At 48.7% G+C, this 23,621-nt stretch overlaps 1 protein-coding gene across 2 annotated transcripts in view; it reads right to left on the bottom strand.

The window, feature by feature from the left end:
• LOC110502196 (ras-associated and pleckstrin homology domains-containing protein 1) overlaps positions 1 to 12,349 on the bottom strand; it is a 147,797-nt gene extending 135,448 nt beyond the window's left edge. For both annotated transcript variants that reach the window (XM_036959495.2, XM_036959496.2), the window contains exon 1: positions 12,152 to 12,349. The gene's annotated coding sequence lies outside the window, so the exon portion shown is untranslated. The remainder of the gene's footprint in view (positions 1 to 12,151) is intronic.
• Between the last annotated feature and the right edge of the window lie 11,272 nt (positions 12,350 to 23,621).

Genomic DNA, 23,621 nt, shown 5'->3' with positions numbered 1-23,621 from the left:
GGAAGGCTATCTCAGCTCCGGTAGATTCTGTCTAACATGGTTTTGTTAAGTATAAAGACAACAGAGCGGGTTTGAAAACGAGCCGTCTCAGTCAGTCTGTCCATAGCTAACTAGCCCCTCGGCATCTCGTAAAAGAGACATTTGACGCTGTGTCTAGAATGTTCCTGTGACATTTCCTTCCACATGGAAGCGTCACCTCTGACCCCTGTGTTTTAGGGTGTTCTGAGAGAAGAATACTAGTGAGCTCCAGGCCAGCAGGAAGAAAGGCAGTCTTCCCTTCCCTCCAACTGTCCTTCTATACTGAACAAAAATCTAAAACGCAACATGTAAAGTCTTGGTCTCATGTTTCATGAGTTGAAATAAAAAGATCCCAGAAAATGTTCCATATGAACAAACATATTATTTTTCTCAAATGTTTTTGCACAAGTTTGTTTACATGCCTGTTAGTGAGCATTTCTCCTTTGCCAAGATAATCCATCTACCTGACAGGTGTGGCATATAAAGAAGCTGATTACACAGCATGATCGTTACACAGGTGCACCTTGTGCTAGGGGACAATAAAAGGCCACTCTAAAATGTGCAGTTGTGTCACACAACACAATGCCACAGATGTCTCAAGTTTTGAGGTTGTGTGCAATTGGCATGCTGACTGCAGGAATGTCCACCAGATCTGTTGCCAGAGACTTGAATGTTAATTTCTCTACCACAAGCCGCCTCCAACGTCATTCTATAGAATTTGGCAGTACGTCCAACTGGCCTCACAACCACAAACCACACTGATTTCATCAGCTGATTTAGCTTGTTGTGGTCTGTCTGCTGCTAGCTTCACTGCTAGCTTCACTGCTAGCTTCACTGAAACACAGGAATGCAATGTTAGCAAACTATAGACGTTAGGCTCTGATAAACAGCATGTAGCTTGTCATTTATTTAGGATAGTTTAGACAGCTTCAAAATCATGCGAAAGATGCAGATCTCGTACTAACATTACAGCATTTGTTAAATTCTTATTTTTCCCCATATACCTTTCTCCCTGGAGGGATCTCAGGCCCAGTTACTGAGAGTGACTTTAATTTAAAGTTTCTGACATTTCAAGCCTTGAGCATCTTTGACCTTTGTCTGATATGTTCATCTTTTATGTCTCATGTAACTGTGTTTTAGGCCCAAAAGGATAAAAGTTAGCCATTCTGACACAGAGGCTGCTTCCCAAATGGTACCTTTCAACCAGGGCCAAATCCCAAATCACACCATATTCCCTATATAGTGCACTGCTTTCGAACCAGGGCCCATTAGGGATTAGGGTGTAATTTAGGACAATAGGGCGCAGGTCAAAAGTAGTGCACTATATTAGGAACATTTATGATGATCTTGGACCCTTTATGATAACGGCACTGTGATTATACATTTTGTGGAAAGTTGGGAATTTGTTTCCTAACGTAAACATTTACACCTCTACTATGTCCTATATATTCCTTACGGGACCTGGTCAATAGTAGTGAACTATCTAGGGCAGGAGTAGGCAACCCTGGTCCTGGGAAAATGGAAATTAAACTAATGGCTAATACAATGCTTCAACATTACTGGCACTTCATGTTTTGGATAAATTAACCGACCGGGAAGACCAGGTGTGTTGGGTTCCAACCCGACCGGGAAGACCAGGTGTGTTGGGTTCCAACCCGACCGGGAAGACCAGGTGTGTTGGGTTCCAACCCGACCGGGAAGACCAGGTGTGTTGGGTTTAAAGACCATCAAGTAGCTCCGTCTGTCAGGTGTGGTGCCTAGTTGGAACAAAATCTGGCAGTACATTTGGCACTCCAGGAACAGGGTTGCCTATCCCTGATATATGGTGCCATTTGGAACGTATCCTAGGATATTTTACAGTGTCTCTCGAAGTCAACCTAACTGTTCTTCTGGCTAATGTTTTACAAGTGAAGGGGACAGGACACCTGTTTATAATGACCTCCTGTCTATTCTATAACAAAACCTTCACTCTGGCTATGTGTGCATGACTGCTTAGTATGACATACTAAAACATAAATGAACACACACAGTGGCTAGTCACATAAACACAACGTGTGTGTGAGTGAGTGAGTCTTTCTCACAGAAAAAACTACAGCCTTTACTCTCAAGTTAGGTTCAATCACACAGAAACACTACATTCATTCTACCACATATTAATTTCAAGTCAGTGTTTTCATGTAGAGTTGAGAAGGTAGAGAAGATAGAGAGAGAGAGAAGAGTTGAGAAGGTAGAGGAGAGAGGAGAGAGAGAAGAGTTGAGAAGGTAGAGGAGAGAGGAGAGAGAGAAGAGTTGAGAAGGTAGAGGAGAGAGGAGAGAGAGAAGAGTTGATAAGGTAGAGGAGGAAGAGAGAGCAAGAGAGGAGAGCTGAGAGAGAGAGAAGATTTGGGAAAGTAGAGGAGAGAGGAGAGAGAAGAGTTGAGAAAGTAGAGGAGAGAGGAGAGAGAGAGAAGAGTTGAGAAAGTAGAGGAGAGAAAGAAGAGTTGAGAAAGTAGAGGAGAGAGGAGAGAGAGAAGAGAGCTGAGAGAGAGAGAGAAGAGTTGAAAAGGTAGAGAGAGAGAAGAGTTGATAAGGTAGAGGAGGAAGAGAGAGCGAGAGAGAGGAGAGCTGAGAGAGAGAGAAGAGTTGAGAAAGTAGAGGAGAGAGGAGAGAGAGAAGGGAGCTGAGAGAGAGAGAAGAGTTGAGAAAGTAGAGGAGAGAGGAGAGAGAGAAGAGAGCTGAGAGAGAGAGAAGAGTTGAGAAGGTAGAGGAGAGAGGAGAGAGAGAAGAGTTGAGAAGGTAGAGGAGAGAGGAGAGAGAGAAGAGTTGAGAAAGTAGAGGAGAGAGAGAAGGGCTACTTTTGAGGATCCTTTCCAGAAAACTAAACTGCCACCTGGCATGAGTGATTGGTTGGCAGGATGAAAGCAGCGTCAGTGAGAACTGCCTCGGCCTCCCCAAAAGCTGAGTGGAAGAAGGCTGAAGTGGATGGCATCCAACTAACGCGAGGTGTGGTGCAACCCGAAAAAAGTATTATTGATTAAGTTTTAGTTTAGGCCTACTACATTACCTAGAAATAAATATTGGTCGGCCATATCTGCCTGCAAATGGTCCCACACCTATTAAGGCTATATTATACACAACGTAGCTCAAGAGAAAGCGGGAACAGGCGGATACGGTATGAAAAGCCAGCGTGAGCAGGCGGGTACAGTATGAAAAGCCAGCGAGAGCAGGCGGGTACAGTATGAAAAGCCAGCGTGAGCAGGCAGGTACGGTATGAAAAGCCAGCGGGAGCAGGCGGGTACAGTATGAAAAGCAAGCGTGAGCAGGCGGGTACAGTATGAAAAGCCAGCGTGAGCAGGCGGGTACAGTATGAAAAGCCAGCGGGAGCAGGCGGGTACAGTATGAAAAGCCAGCGGGAGCAGGCGGGTACAGTATGAAAAGCCAGCGGGAGCAGGCGGGTACAGTATGAAAAGCCAGCGGGAGCAGGTGGGTACAGTATGAAAAGCCAGCGGGAGCAGGCGGGTACAGTATGAAAAGCCAGCGGGAGCAGGCGGGTACAGTATGAAAAGCCAGCGGGAGCAGGCGGGTACAGTATGAAAAGCCAGCGGGAGCAGGCGGGTACAGTATGAAAAGCCAGCGGGAGCAGGCGGGTACAGTATGAAAAGCCAGCGGGAGCAGGCGGGTACAGTATGAAAAGCCAGCGGGAGCAGGCGGGTACAGTATGAAAAGCCAGCGGGAGCAGGCGGGTACAGTATGAAAAGCCAGCGGGAGCAGGCGGGTACAGTATGAAAAGCCCTGTAAAAGCCAGATTGTATTTTATAACTTAGCAAGTCATTGTTGGGCAAAAGAACAAGCTTCTCCCTCCAATGCACAGTGCATTGAAACTATGCAGGCGTTGGAGAGGTGTGTGGCCACTTGGAGACACCAGTGAGTCCTCTCACTAAACCCCAGTCTGGAGAGGTGTGTGGCCAATTAGAGACACCAGTGAGTCCTCTCACTAAACCCCAGTCTGGAGAGGTGTGTGGCCAAATGGAGACATCAGTGAGTCCTCTCACTAAACCCCAGTCTGGAGAGGTGTGTGGCCAATTGGAGACACCAGTGAGTCCTCTCACTAAACCCCAGTCTGGAGAGGTGTGTGGCCACTTGGAGACACCAGTGAGTCCTCTCACTAAACCCCAGTCTGGAGAGGTGTGTGGCCACTTGGAGACACCAGTGAGTCCTCTCACTTGTCTTATGTTGCACCTACTCCACATGTTCAGCTCCGTCCCCGAACAGGCCGATTCAGCCCTGACCATATTAACCACATCCTCATCGGCAGACTCAACAGCCTTGGTTTCTCAAATGATTGCCTCGCCTGGTTTACCAACTACTTCTCTGATAGAGTTCAGTGTGTCAAATCGGAGGGCCTGCTGTCTGGACCTCTGACAGTCTCTATGGGTGTGTCACAGGGTTCAATTCTCAGGCCGACTCTTTTCTCTGTGTACATCAATGATGTTGCTCTTGCTGCTGGTGATTCCCTGATCCACCTCTACGCAGACGACACCATTCTGTATACCTCTGGCCCTTCTTTGGACACTGTGTTAACTAACCTCCAGACAAGCTTCAATGCCATACAACTCTCCTTCCGTGGCCTCCAGCTGCTCTCAAATGCAAGTAAAACTAAATGCATGCTCTTCAACCGATCGCTGCCCGCACCTACCCGCCCGTCCAGCATCACTACTCTGGACGGTTCTGACTTAGAATATGTGGACAACTACAAATAACTAGGTGTCTGGTTAGACTGTAGGCTCTCCTTCCAGACTCACATTAAACATCTCCAATCCAAAATTAAATCTAGAATTGGCTTCCTATATCGCAACAAAGCATCCTTCACTCATGCTGCCAAACATACCCTTGTAAAACTGACTATCCTACCGATCCTTGACTTTGGCGATGTCATTTACAAAATAGCCTCCAACACTCTACTCAACAAATTGGATGCAGTCTATCACAGTGCAATCCGTTTTGTCACCAAAGCCCCATATACTATCTACCATTGCGACCTGTACGCTCTCGTTGGCTGGCCCTCGCTTCATACTCGTCGCCAAACCCACTGCCTCCAGGTCATTTATAAGTCTATGCTAGGTAAAGCCCCGCCTCATCTCAGCTCACTGGTCACCATAGCAGCACCCACCTGTAGCACGCTCTCCAGCAGGTATAGTTCTCTGGTCATCCCCAAAACCAATTCCTCCTTTGGTCGTCTTTCCTTTCAGTACTCTGCTGCCAATGACTGGAACGAACTGCAAAAATCTCTGAAACTGGAAACACTTATCTCCCTCACTAGCTTTAAGCACCAGCTGTCAGAGCAGCTCACAGCCTGTACATAGCCCATCTATAATTTAGCCCAAACAACTACCGCTTCCCCTTCTGTATTTATTTTGCTCCTTTGCACCCCAGTATTTCTACTTTGCACATTCACTCATCTACTGCCTAATCTACCATTCCAGTGTTTTACTTGCTATATTGTATTTACTTTGCCACCATGGCCTATTGATTTCCTTTACATCCCTTATCTCACCTCATTTGCTCACATTGTATATAGACTTTTTCTAATGTATTATTGACTGTATGTTTGTTTTACTCCATGTGTAACTCTGTGTCGTTGTATGTGTCGAAATGCTTTGCTTTATCTTGGCCAGGTCGCAGTTGTAAATGAGAACTTGTTCTCAACTGGCCTACCTGGTTAAATAAAGGTGAAATAAATCAACAACAAAAAAAATGTCTATGGGTCCCCCTGACCCCTCCACAACAGAGACCAGCTAGATGTCTATAGGTTCCCCTGACCCCTCCACAACAGAGACCAGCTAGATGTCTATAGGTTCCCCTGACCCCTCCACAACAGAGACCAGCTAGATGTCTATAGGTTCCCCTGACCCCTCCACAACAGAGACCAGCTAGATGTCTATAGGTTCCCCTGACCCCTCCACAACAGAGACCAGCTAGATGTCTATAGGTTCCCCTCCACAACAGAGACCAGCTAGATGTCTATAGGTCCCCCTGACCCCTCCACAGCAGAGACCAGCTAGATGTCTATAGGTTCCCCTCCACAACAGAGACCAGCTAGATGTCTATAGGTTCCCCTGACCCCTCCACAACAGAGACCAGCTAGATGTCTATAGGTTCCCCTCCACAACAGAGACCAGCTAGATGTCTATAGGTCCCCCTGACCCCTCCACAGCAGAGACCAGCTAGATGTCTATAGGTTCCCCTGACCCCTCCACAGCAGAGACCAGCTAGATGTCTATAGGTTCCCCTCCACAACAGAGACCAGCTAGATGTCTATAGGTTCCCCTGACCCCTCCACAACAGAGACCAGCTAGATGTCTATAGGTTCCCCTGACCCCTCCACAACAGAGACCAGCTAGATGTCTATAGGTTCCCCTCCACAACAGAGACCAGCTAGATGTCTATAGGTCCCCTGACCCCTCCACAACAGAGACCAGCTAGATGTCTATAGGTTCCCCTCCACAACAGAGACCAGCTAGATGTCTATAGGTCCCTTGACCCCTCCACAACAGAGACCAGCTAGATGTCTATAGGTTCCCCTGACCCCTCCACAACAGAGACCAGCTAGATGTCTATAGGTTCCCCTCCACAACAGAGACCAGCTAGATGTCTATAGGTCCCTTGACCCCTCCACAACAGAGACCAGCTAGATGTCTATAGGTTCCCCTCCACAACAGAGACCAGCTAGATGTCTATAGGTCCCTTGACCCCTCCACAACAGAGACCAGCTAGATGTCTATAGGTTCCCCTGACCCCTCCACAACAGAGACCAGCTAGATGTCTATAGGTTCCCCTCCACAACAGAGACCAGCTAGATGTCTATAGGTCCCTTGACCCCTCCACAACAGAGACCAGCTAGATGTCTATAGGTTCCCCTGACCCCTCCACAACAGAGACCAGCTAGATGTCTATAGGTCCCCTGACCCCTCCACAACAGAGACCAGCTAGATGTCTATAGGTTCCCCTCCACAACAGAGACCAGCTAGATGTCTATAGGTTCCCCTGACCCCTCCACAACAGAGACCAGCTAGATGTCTATAGGTCCCCCTGACCCCTCCACAACAGAGACCAGCTAGATGTCTATAGGTCCCCTGACCCCTCCACAACAGAGACCAGCTAGATGTCTATAGGTTCCCCTCCACAACAGAGACCAGCTAGATGTCTATAGGTTCCCCTGACCCCTCCACAACAGAGACCAGCTAGATGTCTATAGGTTCCCCTCCACAACAGAGACCAGCTAGATGTCTATAGGTCCCCTGACCCCTCCACAACAGAGACCAGCTAGATGTCTATAGGTCCCCCTGACCCCTCCACAACAGAGACCAGCTAGATGTCTATAGGTTCCCCTGACCCCTCCACAACAGAGACCAGCTAGATGTCTATAGGTTCCCCTGACCCCTCCACAACAGAGACCAGCTAGATGTCTATAGGTCCCCTGACCCCTCCACAACAGAGACCAGCTAGATGTCTATAGGTTCCCCTGACCCCTCCACAACAGAGACCAGCTAGATGTCTATAGGTTCCCTCCACAACAGAGACCAGCTAGATGTCTATAGGTTCCCCTGACCCCTCCACAGCAGAGACCAGCAAGATGTCCATAGGTTCCCCTGACCCCTCCACAGCAGAGACCAGCAAGATGTCCATAGGTTCCCCTGACCCCTCCACAGCAGAGACCAGCAAGATGTCTATAGGTTCCCCTGACCCCTCCACAACAGAGACCAGCAAGATGTCTATAGGTTCCCCTGACCCCTCCACAGCAGAGACCAGCTAGATGTCTATAGGTTCCCCTGACCCCTCCACAGCAGAGACCAGCTAGATGTCTATAGGTTCCCCTCCACAACAGAGACCAGCTAGATGTCTATAGGTTCCCCTCCACAACAGAGACCAGCTAGATGTCTATAGGTTCCCCTCCACAGCAGAGACCAGCTAGATGTCTATAGGTTCCCCTGACCCCTCCACAGCAGAGACCAGCTAGATGTCTATAGGTTCCCCTCCACAACAGAGACCAGCTAGATGTCTATAGGTTCCCCTGACCCCTCCACAACAGAGACCAGCAAGATGTCTATAGGTTCCCCTGACCCCTCCACAGCAGAGACCAGCTAGATGTCTATAGGTTCCACCCCACAACAGAGACCAGCTAGATGTCTATAGGTTCCCCTCCACAACAGAGACCAGCTAGATGTCTATAGGTTCCCCTGACCCCTCCACAACAGAGACCAGCAAGATGTCTATAGGTTCCCCTGACCCCTCCACAGCAGAGACCAGCTAGATGTCTATAGGTTCCCCTGACCCCTCCACAGCAGAGACCAGCTAGATGTCTATAGGTTCCCCTCCACAACAGAGACCAGCTAGATGTCTATAGGTTCCCCTGACCCCTCCACAGCAGAGACCAGCTAGATGTCTATAGGTTCCCCTGACCCCTCCACAGCAGAGACCAGCTAGATGTCTATAGGTTCCCTCCACAACAGAGACCAGCTAGATGTCTATAGGACCCCTTCACAGCAGAGACCAGCTAGATGTCTATAGGTTCCCCTGACCCCTCCACAACAGAGACCAGCTAGATGTCTATAGGTCCCTTGACCCCTCCACAACAGAGACCAGCTAGATGTCTATAGGTTCCCCTGACCCCTCCACAACAGAGACCAGCTAGATGTCTATAGGACCCCTAAACAGCAGAGACCAGCTAGATGTCTATAGGACCCCTCCACAACAGAGACCAGTTAGATGTCTATAGGTTCCCCTGACCCCTCCACAGCAGAGACCAGCTAGATGTCTATAGGACCCCTAAACAGCAGAGACCAGCTAGATGTCTATAGGACCCCTCCACAACAGAGACCAGTTAGATGTCTATAGGTTCCCCTGACCCCTCCACAGCAGAGACCAGCTAGATGTCTATAGGACCCCTCCACAGCAGAGACCAGCTAGATGTCTATAGGACCCCTCCACAGCAGAGACCAGCTAGATGTCTATAGGACCCCTCCACAGCAGAGACCAGCTAAATGTCTATAGGACCCCTCCACAGCAGAGACCAGCTAGATGTCTATAGGTTCCCCTGACCCCTCCACAGCAGAGACCAGCTAGATGTCTATAGGTTCCCCTGACCCCCCCACAGCAGAGACCAGCTAGATGTCTATAGGTTCCCCTGACCCCTCCACAGCAGAGACCAGCAAGATGTCTATAGGTTCCCCTGACCCCTCCACAACAGAGACCAGCTAGATGTCTATAGGTCCCCTCCACAACAGAGACCAGCTAGATGTCTATAGGTCCCCTGACCCCTCCACAGCAGAGACCAACTAGATGTCTATAGGTTCCCCTGACCCCTCCACAACAGAGACCAGCTAGATGTCTATAGGTTCCCCTGACCCCTCCACAACAGAGACCAGCTAGATGTCTATAGGTTCCCCTGACCCCTCCACAACAGAGACCAGCTAGATGTCTATAGGTTCCCCTGACCCCTCCACAGCAGAGACCAGCTAGATGTCTATAGGTTCCCCTGACCCCTCCACAACAGAGACCAGCTAGATGTCTATAGGTCCCCTGACCCCTTCACAGCAGAGACCAGCTGTTTCAGATGAGGATGGAAGGACTTCAGATTCCTCACTGATGACAAATGCCTGTTAGATTTTTTCCCCTCCGTCTCAAAAAAGTTTTTTTTTTTTTAAGGCACATTTTCTCATCTCCTCCCAACTGCATGTGCTGCCATAGAAATAGAAGGAATAGAACAGGCATCCCCATTCAATTCAAAGATGCAGTCATTGCAAGTGTCCCCGTAGGAGCAAAGCAGGAAGTACAAAACAGGAAGTGCTAATATACACAACTGTTCACAAGTTCGGGGTCACTTAGAAATGTCCCTGTTTTTGAAAGAAAAATATGCTTTTGTCCATTAAAATAAGATCAAATTGATCAGAAAGACAGTGTAGACATTGTTCATGTTGTAAATGACTATTGAAGCTGGAAACGGCTGATTTTCTATGGAATATCTACATAGGCCCATTATCAGCAATCCAAGTTTATCATTGTAAAAGGCTAATTGATCATTAGAAAACCCTTTTGCAATTGTTGGCACAGCTGAAAACTGTTCTGATTAAAGAAGCAATAAAACTGGCCTTCTTTAGACTAGTTGAGTATCTGGAGCATCAGCATTTGTGGGTTCGATTACAGGCTCAAAATGGCCAGAAACAAAGACCTTTCTTCTGAAACTCGTAACTCTAATCTATTCTTGAGAAACAGACACCTCACACTTCCTCAACTGGCAGCTTCATTAAATAGTGCCCTGCAAAACACCAGTCTCAACGTCAACAGTGAAGAGGCGACTCCGGGATGCTGTTTTTAATGTTAAAAAATTACTTTCAACCCTTGAAACAATTGAGACATGGATTGTGTATGTGTGCCATTCAGAGGGTGAATGGGCAAGACAAAAAATGTAAGTGCCTTTGAACGAGGTATGGAAGTAGTAGGTGTCAGGTGACCTGTTTTGTGTCAAGAACTGCAACGCTGCTGGGTTTTTCCTCACTCAACAAATTCCTGTGTGTATCAAGAATGTTCCACCAACCAAAGGACATCCAGCCAACTTGACACAACTGTGGGAAGCATCGGAGTCAACATGGGCCAGCATCCCTGTGGAACACTTTCAACAGTCCATGCCCTGACGAATTGAGGCTGTTGAGGGCAAACCTCCCATTTGGGGGTGGGGGGGGTTGCAACTCAATATTAGGAAGGTGTTCTTAATGTTTTGTACACTCAGTGTAGATGTATGTAGGCTTATCTGATAGAGTTGTCTACCCTACCTGACACAAAGGAAACAGGACACACATAAGCAAATGTTCACATACAATCACTGCAGAGATTCATCACTGTATCCAACGCAATACAGCACAGCTGTGCCAGTAGTTGTTCATTTTATGGCCCTGCTCTCCGGCCCTGCTCTCCGGCCCTACTGTGAAAGGTGGATTCAGCAGATGCAGAGATCAGGGTGTAGAATGCAACCTACATATGTTTATGACACTAACCCGTTCAGCCAATAAAAACAACCAGATTTTAGTCTGGCTCCAGAACTACATTACAACTAGCATGTGTTCGTCTGGGAATATTGCGGATTATCAAACTAGATGCTCATTCTCCAGTTAGAAATCCTGAGTGTAGAGGCAGCGTGACACCGTGAGATAAAGTCAAGCCGGCCCTACGTCATCATTTACCGGGGACGCTTGTCTATAGATATTTTTATCTGACCGTAAACCTAGATTTTAGGCACATGCTGAGCATCAGACAGGCCTGTCATCAGACTGAGGCAAGGTAACATCACTACCGCGGCTCTCTTTAACCACTAAACCAGCCGTATATACATTTTGTAAAGATGAATAGTTTGTTGAGAATAACATTTTAAAAAGGTGTCCTATTCGGTATTGCGTTCGAGATGAACCAACAGTTCTGCGATGAGAATCTGGAAATGACAGGATGTCCAAATCCACAGACATTTAACACTGGGACGAGAACACGCCCATGTCAATGCCTCGCCGCGCCTCGATCATCTGTGTATGTCTAATTAACTATTTACATTCACGAAACACAAAAACTAGGAACATGTTCCCTATTAGGGCTAGGATACTAAATCTAAACCTTTACTTGGCATTATTCTCTACGGCAATAGTGTTCACAGGCCAGGAACCATCCAAGGCTTTTTCCCTCTGTGTGCTTGTCCATTCTGCGGCATAAACTACATATTCAATTTAGCCTGAAAACGTCTTTGCCAGCTGCAGATGCCTTCAATTCTAATCTGCTGCCTTCGTTGAAATGCATGAACATGGTAGCAAGGTCTCCTAGTGCATTTTCGGCCTAGCGATAAATCCATGTTTATTATTGCATTCAAAATGTGCCGTTTGTGTTTCCAAATGTCTCAATATCTCACCGCTGTAGACATCTAGGCTATTTCATGGTAACCTGATGTGGTAATCCGATGTAATAGTGTAACATTCAACATTGTACAGCATATCAACTGAACAGCCTCCAGTAAATCAATGCAATGTACATCTGAGATCATTTAGCAAATGCAGCGCTAGAAAATAAAGGTGACTTTAACGAGAGAGAGAGAAAGCAAACAGATAACGTTACTTACTGTCACAAATCCAGAACGTTTTCCTCGGGATTCCAACGTAAAAACGGGTAGGTTTAAATGTGTCGCAAATCCGGGTGTCAATGCAATATTGTGGTGTTCAGAAGTGAACGGTTTTCACCGCCGTTACTGGCTCGCTGCTCCATTCCGGGGAAATCAGCCGGGAGTGCGCCTACATGGGATGCGCGTTCCCGAATTACTGTTTCCTGTCCAGCCCGAAACCAACCCTGCAATCAGCCTCGACCAAATCAACCAACCAACCCTACAATCATTCTTGACCAATCAACCAAACCAAGCTAAAACAAACGCAATTTATTTGATAGGCAATCGTATACACACTCACTGGCCAGTTTATTAGGAACAACTTCTCTCTGGGAATGAATCGCTCATAGAGAGTGAGTCACGTGGCCATGGCTTGCTATATAAAGCAGGCAGACAGGCATGAAGGCCTTCAGGTAAAGAGCGTCTCTGGTTTGAAGTGGTGGGAACACAGGGTTTAGCTTTCAAGGAGCCTGAAAAGAGTGTCTGACTTGGAAAAGTGTCATATTTTCAGAAGGAGTCAGGAAATTGGTTAACGAAGAAGGATTGGAGTGAAAGAGAGAGGAGGTTGAGAAAGACAAGAGGATGAGTTTGAATCTGTTGAAGTTGACAATAACGAGGGTGAGGTTATGTCGAAGAACACGGGTGTGAAGTTCAAACAGAACTCACCAGTTTGAGTCCAGGAGGTGAAATGGGTAGGTGTTGTGAGGAGCCCGAACCTTGCATTGATGGACATGATAAAGTTGAAGTCTGAAGTTTACACATGTAACAGTTAAGCTTCCGTCCGTCCCCTCGCCCCGACCCGGGCTCGAACCAGGGACCCTCTGCACACATCAACAACTGACACCCACGAAGCATCGCTACCCATCGCTCCACAAAAGCCGCAGCCCTTGCAGAGCAAAGGGGAACCAAGGTCTCAGAGCGAGCTCAGTATTGGTTTGTACTGGTTTATGGTTCATTTAACAGGCTTATGCATTTGTTTTATTGAAACAGTACATGAGGTTAAACTAAATACTGAGAAAGTTATGTTTTTAAATACAAGTCAATGTATTAACTAGTATGACTGTTTTTACACTGAACAAATGTATAAAACGCAACATGTGAAGTGTTGGTCCCGTGTTTAATGAGCTGAAATAAAAAGATCCCAGAAATGTTCCATACGCACAAAAAGCTTATTTCTAATCAAATTTTGTGAACAAATGTGTTTACATCCCTGTTGGTGAGCATTTCTCCTTTGCCAAGATAATCCATCCACCTGACAGGTGGCATATCAAGAAGCTGATTAAACAGCATGATCATTACAGTGGTGCATCTTGTGCTGGGGAGTGTGCACGTGTTGAGGGTGAATGCAATTGGCATGCATGACTGCAGGAATGTCCCGCTGAACTGTTGCCAGAGACTTGAATGATAATTTCTCTACCATAAACTGCCTCCAACATTCTTTTAGAGAATTTGGCAGTACGTCCAACCGGCATCACAAACGCAGACCTCGTGAAACCCCGCCAGCCTTGAACCTTCACATCTTCTTCACCTGCGGGATCATCTGAGAGGGGGGGGGGGGTTACTGAGGAGTATTTCTGTCTGGGGAAAAAGTCATTCTGATTGGCTGGGCCTGGCTGCAAAGTGGTTGGGCCTATGCCCTCCCATGCCTGCCCAAGCATGTGAAATCCATAGATTAGTGGCTAATTAATTCATTTCAATTCAGTGATTTCCTCGTATGAACAGTAACTCAGTAAAATCTTAGAAATTGTTTCATTTTGCATTTTATATTTTTGTTCAGTATAAATATTATGATATTATTAACATATTATGTTACTGTACTTACTGTAGTTTCTAGTCTTTTACTGACTGAATTATTAATGTTCTGCAGATCGAAATTCAACCAGGCCAACAATTCCACTGCGATGGCAAGAGCACTGTTAGGTGCTTTAGATCAGAGCACTGTTAGGTGCTTTAGATCAGAGCACTGTTAGGTGCTTTAGATCAGAGCACTGTTAGGTGCTTTAGATCAGAGCACTGTTAGGTGCTTTAGATCAGAGCACTGTTAGGTGCTTTAGATCAGAGCACTGTTAGGTGCTTTAGATCAGAGCACTGTTAGGTGCTTTAGATCAGAGCACTGTTAGGTGCTTTAGATCAGAGCACTGTTAGGTGCTTTAGATCAGAGCACTGTTAGGTGCTTTAGATCAGAGCACTGTTAGGTGCTTTAGATCAGAGCACTGTTAGGTGCTTTATATCAGAGCACTGTTAGGTGCTTTAGATCAGAGCACTGTTAGGTGCTTTATATCAGAGCACTGTTAGGTGCTTTAGATCAGAGCACTGTTAGGTGCTTTAGATCAGAGCACTGTTAGGTGCTTTAGATCAGAGCACTGTTAGGTGCTTTAGATCAGAGCACTGTTAGGTGCTTTAGATCAGAGCACTGTTAGGTGCTTTAGATCAGAGCACTGTTAGGTGTTTTAGATCAGGGGAGTCAATCCATGGAGGTCCTAGTGTCTTCTGTGTTTTCCCATCAACCCGGTGAGGGGTGTTATTCACTAATTAGTGACCTTCATTCATCAATGAAGGACAAGGAGGAGTCGAAAACCCTGCAAGACACTCGTCCCACCGTGGATTGAGTTTGACACGTTTCTGAAAAGCATCCTGAGACGTATGTACAGAGATTGTATTGGCCGTAGAATTAGAATCGAAGAAAATCCAATCACATTGGGTAATTTTGGGGGGGGGGGTGGGATCTCCATCTCAGAATGCACGTATCAGGATAACAGGCGTTGTGTCTGAGAGAGAAGAGGCCAACCAACACTGTTTTGGATGGGAATGTCTGTTCTACTCACTGTAATTCTATGGGACAATGGCTGTGCTACATTATGTACAGTCGTGGCCAAAAGATTTGAGAATGACACAAATATTAATTTCCACAAAGTTTGCTGCTTCAGTGTCTTTAGATATTTTTGTCAGATGTTACTATGGATACTGAAGTATAATTACAAGCATTTCATAAGTGTCAAAGGCTTTTATTGACAATTACATGAAGTTGATGCAAATAGTCAGTATTTGCAGTGTTGACCCTTCTTTTTCAAGACCTCTGCAATCTGCCCCTGGCATGCTGTCAATTAACTTCTGGGCCACATCCTGACTGATGGCAGCCCATTCTTGCATAATCAATGCTTGGAGTTTGTCAGAATTTGTGGGTTTTTGTTTGTCCACCCGCCTCTTGAGGATTGACCACAAGTTCTCAATGGGATTAAGGTCTGAGGAGTTTCCTGGCCATGGACCCAAAATATCGATGTTTTGTTCACCGAGCCACTTAGTTATCACTTTTGCCTTATGGCAAGGAGCTCCATTATGCTGGAAAAGGCATTGTTCATCACCAAACTGTTCCTGGATAGTTGGGAGAAGTTGCTCTCTGTGGATGTGTTGGTACCATTCTTTATTCATGGCTGTGTTCTTAGGCAAAATTGTGAGTGAGCCCACTCACATGGCTGAGAAGCAACCCCACACATGAATGGTCTCAGGATGCTTTACTGTTGGCACGACACAGGACTGATGGTAGCGCTCACCTTGTCTTCTCCGGACAAGCTTTTTTCCGGATGACCCAAACAATCGGAAAGGGGATTCAACAGAGAAAATGACTTTACCCCAGTCCTCAGCAGTCCAATCCCTGTACCTTTTGCAGAATATCAGTCTGTCCCTGATGTTTTTCATGGAGAGAGGTGGCTTCTTTGCTGCCCTTCTTGACACCAGGCCATCCTTCAAAAGTCTTCGCCTCACTGTGCGTGCAGATGCACTCACACCTGCCTGTTGCCATTCCTGAACAAGCTCTGTACTGGTAGTGCCCCGATCCCGCAGCTGAATCAACTTTAGGAGACTGTCCTGGTTCTTGCTGGACATTCTTGGGCGCCCTGAAGCCTTCTGCAGAAATTCAGTTGAAATGTTTTTGGGGGATTCAGTTCATTTGCATGGCAAAGAGGGACTTTGCAATTAATTCCAATTCGTCTGATCACTCTTCATAACATTCTGGAGTATATGCAAATTGCCATCATACAAGCTGAGGCAGCAGACTTTGTGAAAATTAATATTTGTGTCATTCTCAAAACTTTTGGCCACGACTGTACACTGAGTACACCAAACATTAGGAACACCTTCCTAATATTGAGTTGAACCACCCCTTTCCCCTTTTCCAGGAGCTGAGTCGAGACCACTGGTTACTGTATGTCCAGGAGCTGAGTCGAGACCACTGGTTACTGTATATCCAGGTGCTGAGTCGAGACCACTGGTTACTGTATGTCCAGGGGTTGAGTCGAGACCACTGGTTACTGTATGTCCAGGGGTTGAGTCGAGACCACTGGTTACTGGATATCCAGGTGCTGAGTCGAGACCACTGGTTACTGGATATCCAGGGGCTGAGTCGAGACCACTATTTCTGTATATCCAGGGGCTGAGTCGATAACACTGGTTACTGTATATCCAGGGGCTGAGTCGAGACCACTGGTTACTGTATGTCCAGGGGCTGAGTCGAGACCACTGGTTACTGTATGTCCAGGGGCTGAGTCGAGACCACTGGTTACTGTATATCCAGGGGCTGAGTCGAGACCACTGGTTACTGTATATCCAGGTGCTGAGTCGAGACCACTGGTTACTGTATATCCAGGGGCTGAGTCGAGACCACTGGTTACTGTATATCCAGGGGCTGAGTCGAGACCACTGGTTACTGTATATCCAGGGGCTGAGTCGAGACCACTGGTTACTGTATATCCAGGGGCTGAGTCGAGACCACTGGTTACTGTATGTCCAGGGGCTGAGTCGAGACCACTGGTTACTGTATATCCAGGGGCTGAGTCGAGACCACTGTTTACTGTATATCCAGGTGCTGAGTCGAGACCACTGGTTACTGTATATCCAGGGGCTGAGTCGAGACCACTGGTTACTGTATATCCAGGGGCTGAGTCGAGACCACTGGTTACTGTATATCCAGGTGCTGAGTCGAGACCACTGGTTACTGTATGTCCAGGGGGTGAGTCGAGACCACTGGTTACTGTATATCCAGGGGCTGAGTCGAGACCACTGGTTACTGTATGTCCAGGGGCTGAGTCGAGACCACTGGTTACTGTATATCCAGGGGCTGAGTCGAGACCACTGGTTACTGTATATCCAGGGGCTGAGTTGAGACCACTGGTTACTGTATGTCTAGGGGCTGAGTCGAGACCACTGGTTACTGTATATCCAGGGGCTGAGTCGAGACCACTGGTTACTGTATGTCCAGGGGCTGAGTCGAGACCACTGGTTACTGTATATCCAGGGGCTGAGTCGAGACCACTGGTTACTGTATATCCAGGTGCTGAGTCGAGACCACTGGTTACTGTATGTCCAGGGGCTGAGTCGAGACCACTGGTTACTGTATATCCAGGGGCTGAGTCGAGACCACTGGTTACTGTATGTCCAGGGGCTGAGTCGAGACCACTGGTTACTGTATATCCAGGGGCTGAGTCGAGACCACTGGTTACTGTATATCCAGGGGCTGAGTTGAGACCACTGGTTACTGTATGTCTAGGGGCTGAGTCGAGACCACTGGTTACTGTATATCCAGGGGCTGAGTCGAGACCACTGGTTACTGTATGTCCAGGGGCTGAGTCGAGACCACTGGTTACTGTATATCCAGGGGCTGAGTCGAGACCACTGGTTACTGTATATCCAGGGGCTGAGTCGAGACCACTGGTTACTGTATGTCCAGGGGCTGAGTCGAGACCACTGGTTACTGTATATCCAGGGGCTGAGTCGAGACCACTGGTTACTGTATATCCAGGGGCTGAGTCGAGACCACTGGTTACTGTATATCCAGGGGCTGAGTCGAGACCACTGGTTACTGTATATCCAGGGGCTGAGTCGAGACCACTGGTTACTGTATGTCCAGGGGCTGAGTCGAGACCACTGGTTACTGTATATCCAGGGGCTGAGTCGAGACCACTGGTTACTGTATATCCAGGGGCTGAGTCGAGACCACTGGTTACTGTATGTCCAGGGGCTGAGTCGAGACCACTGGTTACTGTATATCCAGGGGCTGAGTCGAGACCACTGGTTACTGTATATCCAGGGGCTGAGCCGAGACCACTGGTTACTGTATGTCCAGGGGCTGAGTCGAGACCACTGGTGACTGTATATCCAGGGGCTGAGTCGAGACCACTGGTTACTGTATATCCAGGGGCTGAGTCGAGACCACTGGTTACTGTATATCCAGGTGCTGAGTCGAGACCACTGGTTACTGTATGTCCAGGGGCTGAGTCGAGACCACTGGTTACTGTATGTCCAGGGGCTGAGTCGAGACCACTGGTTACTGTATGTCCAGGGGCTGAGTCGAGACCACTGGTTACTGTATGTCCAGGTGCTGAGTCGAGACCACTGGTTACTGTATATCCAGGGGCTGAGTCGAGACCACTGGTTACTGTATATCCAGGTGCTGAGTCGAGACCACTGGTTACTGTATGTCCATTGGCTGAGTCGAGACCACTGGTTACTGTATGTCCAGGGGCTGAGTCGAGACCACTGGTTACTGTATATCCAGGGGCTGAGTCGAGACCACTGGTTACTGTATATCCAGGGGCTGAGTCGAGACCACTGGTTACTGTATGTCCAGGGGCTGAGTCGAGACCACTGGTTACTGTATATCCAGGGGCTGAGTCGAGACCACTGGTTACTGTATATCCAGGGGCTGAGTCGAGACCACTGGTTACTGTATATCCAGGGGCTGAGCCGAGACCACTGGTTACTGTATGTCCAGGGGCTGAGTCGAGACCACTGGTGACTGTATATCCAGGGGCTGAGTCGAGACCACTGGTTACTGTATGTCCAGGGGCTGAGTCGAGACCACTGGTTACTGTATGTCCAGGGGCTGAGTCGAGACCACTGGTTACTGTATATCCAGGGGCTGAGTCGAGACCACTGGTTACTGTATATCCAGGTGCTGAGTCGAGACCACTGGTTACTGTATATCCAGGGGCTGAGTCGAGACCACTGGTTACTGTATATCCAGGGGCTGAGTCGAGACCACTGGTTACTGTATATCCAGGGGCTGAGTCGAGACCACTGGTTACTGTATATCCAGGGGCTGAGTCGAGACCACTGGTTACTGTATATCCAGGGGCTGAGTCGAGACCACTGGTTACTGTATATCCAGGTGCTGAGTCGAGACCACTGGTTACTGTATGTCCATTGGCTGAGTCGAGACCACTGGTTACTGTATGTCCAGGGGCTGAGTCGAGACCACTGGTTACTGTATGTCCAGGGGCTGAGTCGAGACCACTGGTTACTGTATGTCCAGGGGCTGAGTCGAGACCACTGGTTACTGTATGTCCAGGGGCTGAGTCGAGACCACTGGTTACTGTATGTCCAGGGTCTGAGTCGAGACCACTGGTTACTGTATATCCAGGGGCTGAGTCGAGACCACTGGTTACTGTATATCCAGGTGCTGAGTCGAGACCACTGGTTACTGTATGTCCAGGGGCTGAGTCGAGACCACTGGTTACTGTATGTCCAGGGGCTGAGTCGAGACCACTGGTTACTGTATGTCCAGGGGCTGAGTCGAGACCACTGGTTACTGTATATCCAGGGGCTGAGTCGAGACCACTGGTTACTGTATATCCAGGTGCTGAGTCGAGACCACTGGTTACTGTATATCCAGGGGCTGAGTCGAGACCACTGGTTACTGGATATCCAGGTGCTGAGTCGATACCACTGGTTACTGTATATCCAGGGGCTGAGTCGAGACCACTGGTTACTGTATGTCTAGGGGCTGAGTCGAGACCACTGGTTACTGTATGTCTAGGGGCTGAGTCGAGACCACTGGTTACTGTATATCCAGGGGCTGAGTCGAGACCACTGGTTACTGTATGTCTAGGGGCTGAGTCGAGACCACTGGTTACTGTATATCCAGGGGCTGAGTCGAGACCACTGGTTACTGTATATCCAGGGGCTGAGTCGAGACCACTGGTTACTGTATGTCCAGGGGCTGAGTCGAGACCACTGGTTACTGTATATCCAGGGGCTGAGTCGAGACCACTGGTTACTGTATATCCAGGGGCTGAGTCGAGACCACTGGTTACTGTATATCCAGGGGCTGAGTCGAGACCACTGGTTACTGTATATCCAGGGGCTGAGTCGAGACCACTGGTTACTGTATGTCCAGGGGCTGAGTCGAGACCACTGGTTACTGTATATCCAGGGGCTGAGTCGAGACCACTGGTTACTGTATATCCAGGGGCTGAGTCGAGACCACTGGTTACTGTATGTCCAGGGGCTGAGTCGAGACCACTGGTTACTGTATATCCAGGGGCTGAGTCGAGACCACTGGTTACTGTATATCCAGGGGCTGAGCCGAGACCACTGGTTACTGTATGTCCAGGGGCTGAGTCGAGACCACTGGTGACTGTATATCCAGGGGCTGAGTCGAGACCACTGGTTACTGTATATCCAGGGGCTGAGTCGAGACCACTGGTTACTGTATGTCCAGGGGCTGAGTCGAGACCACTGGTTACTGTATATCCAGGGGCTGAGTCGAGACCACTGGTTACTGTATATCCAGGTGCTGAGTCGAGACCACTGGTTACTGTATATCCAGGGGCTGAGTCGAGACCACTGGTTACTGTATATCCAGGGGCTGAGTCGAGACCACTGGTTACTGTATATCCAGGGGCTGAGTCGAGACCACTGGTTACTGTATATCCAGGGGCTGAGTCGAGACCACTGGTTACTGTATGTCCAGGGGCTGAGTCGAGACCACTGGTTACTGTATATCCAGGGGCTGAGTCGAGACCACTGTTTAGTGTATATCCAGGTGCTGAGTCGAGACCACTGGTTACTGTATATCCAGGGGCTGAGTCGAGACCACTGGTTACTGTATATCCAGGGGCTGAGTCGAGACCACTGGTTACTGTATATCCAGGTGCTGAGTCGAGACCACTGGTTACTGTATGTCCAGGGGCTGAGTCGAGACCACTGGTTACTGTATGTCCAGGGGCTGAGTCGAGACCACTGGTTACTGTATGTCCAGGGGCTGAGTCGAGACCACTGGTTACTGTATGTCCAGGTGCTGAGTCGAGACCACTGGTTACTGTATATCCAGGGGCTGAGTCGAGACCACTGGTTACTGTATATCCAGGTGCTGAGTCGAGACCACTGGTTACTGTATGTCCATTGGCTGAGTCGAGACCACTGGTTACTGTATGTCCAGGGGCTGAGTCGAGACCACTGGTTACTGTATGTCCAGGGGCTGAGTCGAGACCACTGGTTACTGTATGTCCAGGGGCTGAGTCGAGACCACTGGTTACTGTATGTCCAGGGGCTGAGTCGAGACCACTGGTTACTGTATGTCCAGGGGCTGAGTCGAGACCACTGGTTACTGTATATCCAGGGGCTGAGTCGAGACCACTGGTTACTGTATATCCAGGTGCTGAGTCGAGACCACTGGTTACTGTATGTCCAGGGGCTGAGTCGAGACCACTGGTTACTGTATGTCCAGGGGCTGAGTCGAGACCACTGGTTACTGTATGTCCAGGGGCTGAGTCGAGACCACTGGTTACTGTATATCCAGGGGCTGAGTCGAGACCACTGGTTACTGTATATCCAGGTGCTGAGTCGAGACCACTGGTTACTGTATATCCAGGGGCTGAGTCGAGACCACTGGTTACTGGATATCCAGGTGCTGAGTCGAGACCACTGGTTACTGTATATCCAGGGGCTGAGTCGAGACCACTGGTTACTGTATGTCTAGGGGCTGAGTCGAGACCACTGGTTACTGTATGTCTAGGGGCTGAGTCGAGACCACTGGTTACTGTATATCCAGGGGCTGAGTCGAGACCACTGGTTACTGTATGTCTAGGGGCTGAGTCGAGACCACTGGTTACTGTATATCCAGGGGCTGAGTCGAGACCACTGGTTACTGTATATCCAGGGGCTGAGTCGAGACCACTGGTTACTGTATATCCAGGGGCTGAGTCGAGACCACTGGTTACTGTATATCCAGGGGCTGAGTCGAGACCACTGGTTACTGTATATCCAGGGGCTGAGTCGAGACCACTGGTTACTGTATATCCAGGAGCTGAGTCGAGACCACTGGTTACTGTATATCCAGGGGCTGAGTCGAGACCACTGGTTACTGTATGTCCAGGGGCTGAGTCGAGACCACTGGTTACTGTATATCCAGGGGCTGAGTCGAGACCACTGGTTACTGTATATCCAGGTGCTGAGTCGAGACCACTGGTTACTGTATATCCAGGGGCTGAGTCGAGACCACTGGTTACTGGATATCCAGGTGCTGAGTCGATACCACTGGTTACTGTATATCCAGGGGCTGAGTCGAGACCACTGGTTACTGTATGTCTAGGGGCTGAGTCGAGACCACTGGTTACTGTATGTCTAGGGGCTGAGTCGAGACCACTGGTTACTGTATATCCAGGGGCTGAGTCGAGACCACTGGTTACTGTATGTCCAGGGGCTGAGTCGAGACCACTGGTTACTGTATATCCAGGGGCTGAGTCGAGACCACTGGTTACTGTATATCCAGGGGCTGAGTCGAGACCACTGGTTACTGTATATCCAGGGGCTGAGTCGAGACCACTGGTTACTGTATATCCAGGGGCTGAGTCGAGACCACTGGTTACTGTATGTCCAGGGGCTGAGTCGAGACCACTGGTTACTGTATGTCTAGGGGCTGAGTCGAGACCACTGGTTACTGTATATCCAGGGGCTGAGTCGAGACCACTGGTTACTGTATGTCTAGGGGCTGAGTCGAGACCACTGGTTACTGTATATCCAGGGGCTGAGTCGAGACCACTGGTTACTGTATATCCAGGGGCTGAGTCGAGACCACTGGTTACTGTATATCCAGGGGCTGAGTCGAGACCACTGGTTACTGTATATCCAGGGGCTGAGTCGAGACCACTGGTTACTGTATATCCAGGGGCTGAGTCGAGACCACTGGTTACTGTATGTCCAGGGGCTGAGTCGAGACCACTGGTTACTGTATATCCAGGGGCTGAGTCGAGACCACTGGTTACTGTATATCCAGGGGCTGAGTCGAGACCACTGGTTACTGTATGTCCAGGGGCTGAGTCGAGACCACTGGTTACTGTATATCCAGGGGCTGAGTCGAGACCACTGGTTACTGTATATCCAGGGGCTGAGCCGAGACCACTGGTTACTGTATGTCCAGGGGCTGAGTCGAGACCACTGGTGACTGTATATCCAGGGGCTGAGTCGAGACCACTGGTTACTGTATATCCAGGGGCTGAGTCGAGACCACTGGTTACTGTATGTCCAGGGGCTGAGTCGAGACCACTGGTTACTGTATATCCAGGGGCTGAGTCGAGACCACTGGTTACTGTATATCCAGGTGCTGAGTCGAGACCACTGGTTACTGTATATCCAGGGGCTGAGTCGAGACCACTGG

Source organism: Oncorhynchus mykiss, chromosome 22 (genome assembly GCF_057628025.1).
Source record: "Oncorhynchus mykiss isolate SJ-2025 chromosome 22, ASM5762802v1, whole genome shotgun sequence".
Classification (NCBI taxonomy): domain Eukaryota; kingdom Metazoa; phylum Chordata; class Actinopteri; order Salmoniformes; family Salmonidae; genus Oncorhynchus; species Oncorhynchus mykiss.
Note: the sequence above shows the minus strand (reverse complement) of the source record. Positions and strands in the feature narration are given on the sequence as shown.